We start from the raw sequence: 4931 nt of genomic DNA, 5'->3' as shown, positions 1-4931 counted from the left end.
TTGTATAGTTTTTTTTTTTGACAAAGATAAACAAAATTTCAACTTTAATAATGAATACAGTATTACACATCATACTAGACACATCATACTAGGCTGTAAAATATAAATCAATAAACTTAATAAAAAAAAAAATACTTAAAAACATTTAAATTAAATATAAAAATTAAGTTATTTTGTTTTTTTAATATTTTGCTAAACAAATTTCAAAACAATATTATCACTAAAAACAAATTTCAAAACAATATTATCACTAAAACCTATAGAATTTGTTTTTCTTTATAGAATTTGTTTTTGTTTATAAAGTGGATCGAGATGTCCATGAGTCTCTCATTTCAAAAAACACCTCTCAAATCGGCGAAAAGTTTTATTATACGTTGAAAAGTTTTGTTGTATATTACATGTATTTTTTTTTAAAACTCATTTCATGGGTTTTGTCATTTAAATTTTTTATCTTTTCTCTACGATTATACTAAATAAATTTAAGATGATAATAATAAAATCCATACTAATAAATGCATTGCCAGCAACTGTATCCCATTCGCCTAACATATTGAATGCAACAAACACATATATGCATTTATATCAAGAAACTCCAACCTGACATATTGAATGCAACAAACACATATATACATTTATATGAAGAAACTCTCGTTACAACATCCGGGACAAAGAGTCAGACAAATTAACATAATCATATTATGTATTCCATAGAACATATGCATTGTTGCATACATCTAGGACAACCAGGAGCGTAAAAGGAGGAAGAGGTAAAAACATCAACATGTAGCATTTCTCATTTATGTCCATAACGGCTCCCATAGCTCCATGGAATCACCATCGTCGAAAGCATGGGCGTCTTCACTATGTAGCACTGATCCATTAAAAAAAAGTGAAGCAGAACCTTCATTAAGGATGGTTAAGAGATTAGCATGTTGCATACTCATGATATCCAGATCTCTTTGTGTAGAAGCCACTTGGGACTGCAGCTCTGATACTTTATTCTGCAGAGACTTGATTATTCCTGCACACCCATATACAGGGTCACGACATCTTTGGCTTGCTTCGTACACCATGCTGCTTACTGCATCACCTCTCTGCTCGGCCGGTAGATCCTGTAACACCGTAACCGATTACCACATCATAAATCCCATCATCCATTATTTCTATTAATTTGAATTCTTTAATATTCCATCTAGACATTACAAGTTGTTTTTTTAAGAATTTTCCAAAGAAAACCGTGTAACATGTAACTTATCCAAAATTTTGGGTGGAACGAATTAAAATAGTTAATAATGATAATGAGTAAAGTATACAGCAGAAAAGATTGAAGAAATTATATCTACTACACAATTTCTTGAAAATTTTCTTGACATGAAATCTGCATACACTTATTACAAGTTCTTTCCAAATACTAAATATATGTGGCTTATAATAGATTTGTTCATAACACAGTAAAGCAATTGCAGGAACCTGAAGCAGTTTGATGACATGGCCATTTCCGAAGACTCTGTGTACCAACAAGAATTTGTGGGGTTTATCCTGTGGGAAATAAGGCGCGAGCACGCACTTCTGTGAACATCTTTTTTTTCTGGATCTTGCAGGCAGCGCAGGGAGATGTTGACCACGTTTCTGCCTTCGATTTAGAAGACATGTCGCTCATCTGCAAAACAAAAATCCACACAATTCTTTTCCGTTAGCGCCCGAATTCTTGATGTTGCTTTTTGCGAAAACCCGTCAGTGTTATTTTACGAATGCTTCTGCTATTATTTCTCACATTCCCCGGTGGCTGTGCGGGAACAGAGTGTTTTCAAACGCGAATGATGGGGTACAGAGAAAAGAGAAGAAATAATTGGCAACAAACTCCGAGGGACATAGTATTTATAGGAAGAATAGAGTTTGTTGGGCGTGGACGGAGAAATCACGAGAAGCACGAGGAAGCTGCGTCCACTCATCTTTATTTTGGGTGGCCCGCACGTTTTGGTCGTCGTGGGCGGTGTTGTATTTCACTCATTAATGCCGACCATAGCGAATTATCCTCCGAAACAACTTTTAATGGTCAGCATTAGTCACCCGTTGGCTTGTGATGATTGTTTCTATTCATGACGCAGGACGGGGTACTATTCATGACGCAGGACGAGGTAGGGGTGGGTCACTGTTTGTGAAATCTGATTCTGAAGAACAGTATTTTACAGGTGGGAAAATTTATCATAATTTAATGGTCAAATAGGTAGTGAAGACAATTATCAGAAAAACAGTATTTTAATGATAATTTATTTATTTCATTTAGAATAGATTTTAGAAAAATAAATACAATTATAATTTTAACTTGTTTATTTTCCAAATTACAAGATATATAATTTGAATGTCACATATATTTCAACTCATTAAATTCATTTTTATATTTGAAAAATAAATAATAAAACATTATAATTTTGTTAATAATAGTTTTACTTTATTCCAAAAAAGATTCCCTAAGATTGCTGAAATTGTAGATTATAGGGCGTTAAAAACGTAAACTCAATCATATAAAATAATTTAAGAATTTGATTTTAACATAAAATTATATTTATGATAATTTATGGTGCAGGATTCTTACGAGGGGAGGGGATTTCTTAAATGTAATTAGAAAGGCGATTAAAAAGATAAGTGAAATGAGTACATTTTATCTAATAAATATATTAAAATAATTTATTTTATGTTTATATTTTTGAGTTTTTTTTACGCTTTAAGTTGAATGATGAATCAAAATATATAATTTTGTCTCTAAATGAAATGTGTTTCTCTAATGAATTTTGGACATAACTGACTACCAAGGTAATGTTGCATTGCTAAACAACTTAACTTGAAATTGATGCTTTAGTGGTGCGATAGTGTGTAGGGCTAAGAGGGTTATCATCCTATTAGTGTCGCTAATTCACTATCTTAGATGCTTCTGCAACTTACAATTTAGCGAATACTCCTAAAAAGTTTTCATGCTCTTCCACATGTGCATGCCATTACTAAGACACATTCTTATAAGTCTATTTTACTCCACTTAAATTAATATGCAAATTTATCGAGCATTCTCACTTAGCCTAGTGTTGCAAAAGAAGTCAAAACTAACTATTAAAGAAAAAGGATAATGGCAAAACAAATCCTTGTGTGATGCCCCACACACCTTGCATAAACAAACATTGACTTACCTAAAAAGAAATAACATTGCTTATCAATGCAAGATACAAAAAAATATTTAATGCATTGCACTTTGTTAAACATAAACTCATCTCTGATTCCCCTGACTATCTTATAAGAAAAATGCATATTGAATGTGATAATTAGAAAAATATACACTCAATAAAAACTCAAACTTTAACTGAATAATGAAGACTTTCGCTATAAGCTTTAAATTCAATATTACATTTTTATTATAAAATAATAATAATTTTTTAAGAAATAAAATTTCAAATCATTTTAAATAAAAATGAAAATATAAAATATTTGTTGCCCTTTGCATCACAGTTAAAATAGAAAGAGACAACGAGAAAAGGACAAAGATTCATGATCCCGTGGTCGGTGTTCGTCAAGTGTGTACAATGTCCACCAAAATGCGATGCATGCCGTCCGGGCCGCTATGATTTATTAAATTTTCTTATTGGGTTGGGAGATGTTTTTTTTTAATAAAATGGATAATAGATGGAGTTAAATAGCTTGTTATGATAATTTTTATTAGTTATTCTTTTAGTCAAAATCTTTTAACAATGAAGATTGAAGATGGTGGAGTGGATCAAATTTCTTTAGGAAATCGTTGTTAAAGTGTTATTAGAGAAATTCTCTTATTGATAAGGGGAATATTCTTTGTGATCTAATTGTTCCTTATGAAAATTTATAAATAAATCTCCATGGCCCTTTACACTAGATTTAGATTTCTCATTCATTTGATTGTAATGAGGAAATGATTGCATGCCTTGCCTTATTATGGTGCTCATTCTCACATGATCCCCACTAATGCATCTGCAAGGCTCCACTTTCCAGTCCTTAGGGTTGGAGCTAAAGAGATTTGTTTTATCATTGGGTTGGTAGCTTCTTTTCTCATAAAAAGGATTATAGATGGAGCTAAAGAGTGTAGGTTTTAACCATTTACAAAAATTACCTGTAGACAAATTCTAAAAATAGAAAATAAACAATGACGAGAATATAAAACAAATACATAGAGATTTCCCCTGGATCCCAAAACCGGGACTATGAGATTGATTTTTCATTATGTTGCTTTCAATATTACAATACATATATATACATGTCAAAGCATTCATAAACCCCAATCCAGTAACCTTGGATTAGAACATCATTGTAGTTCCCTTGACTGGATCTACATATCATGGGAAGAAAATCATCATGCCCAAAACCATCGGTAGGTTCGCCCACCTAATATAGGGCCCCAAAAAAAAATCGGGGGTGTTGCCTCAGACGCGGTGCAGGGGGGCTACCACTCCCGTGAAATCCCCCGATAGGGGGGGATGCACGCCCCTTGCTACGCCCAACACAACGAATAGGGGAGCTACAGCGCCCCCTATAAGCCCCCCACGTGTGCAACTAGTCATAGAAAGAATATAACACACACCCAACATTCTCCCACTTGTTGTTTTGTTTTCCAATCAACAACATATCATCCACATACAAGACATGATAAATAACATGGTCACGAATTAATTTAAAATACGCACAATGATCTAATTTTCTTCTGGTGAAGCCAAGTCCCTTTATATATGTATAAAATTTCTAATACCACATCCTTGGTGACTATTTTAACCCATACAAAGACATTTTTAACCTGCATGTTAGGATATTCCGACACATAGGATATAGTTAAGTTCAACTTGGTCTAGTATAGAGTTAGGTTAGAGTTAGGTAAAGTGTGTTTCTTTACCGTTGTACATTTTGTAACTTACAATCCG

The 4931-nt window shown here is 32.9% G+C and overlaps 1 pseudogene across 1 annotated transcript; it reads right to left on the bottom strand.

Annotated features, from left to right (window-relative positions):
- Nucleotides 1-666: 666 nt before the first annotated feature.
- LOC149219354 (LOB domain-containing protein 1-like) lies at nt 667-1660 on the bottom strand (annotated as a pseudogene). The gene is made up of 2 exons (XR_016248688.1): nt 1471-1660; nt 667-1112 (listed from the first exon to the last, which is right to left on the bottom strand). The product of XR_016248688.1 is annotated as an LOB domain-containing protein 1-like (transcript).
- Nucleotides 1661-4931: the final 3271 nt, after the last annotated feature.

This window comes from Pinus tabuliformis, chromosome Q (assembly GCF_031772625.1).
Source record: "Pinus tabuliformis cultivar Carrire ecotype Pingquan chromosome Q, CPIR1, whole genome shotgun sequence".
In the NCBI taxonomy this organism is placed as follows: Eukaryota; Viridiplantae; Streptophyta; class Pinopsida; order Pinales; family Pinaceae; genus Pinus; species Pinus tabuliformis.
This window is presented reverse-complemented; position numbering and strand designations above follow the sequence as displayed.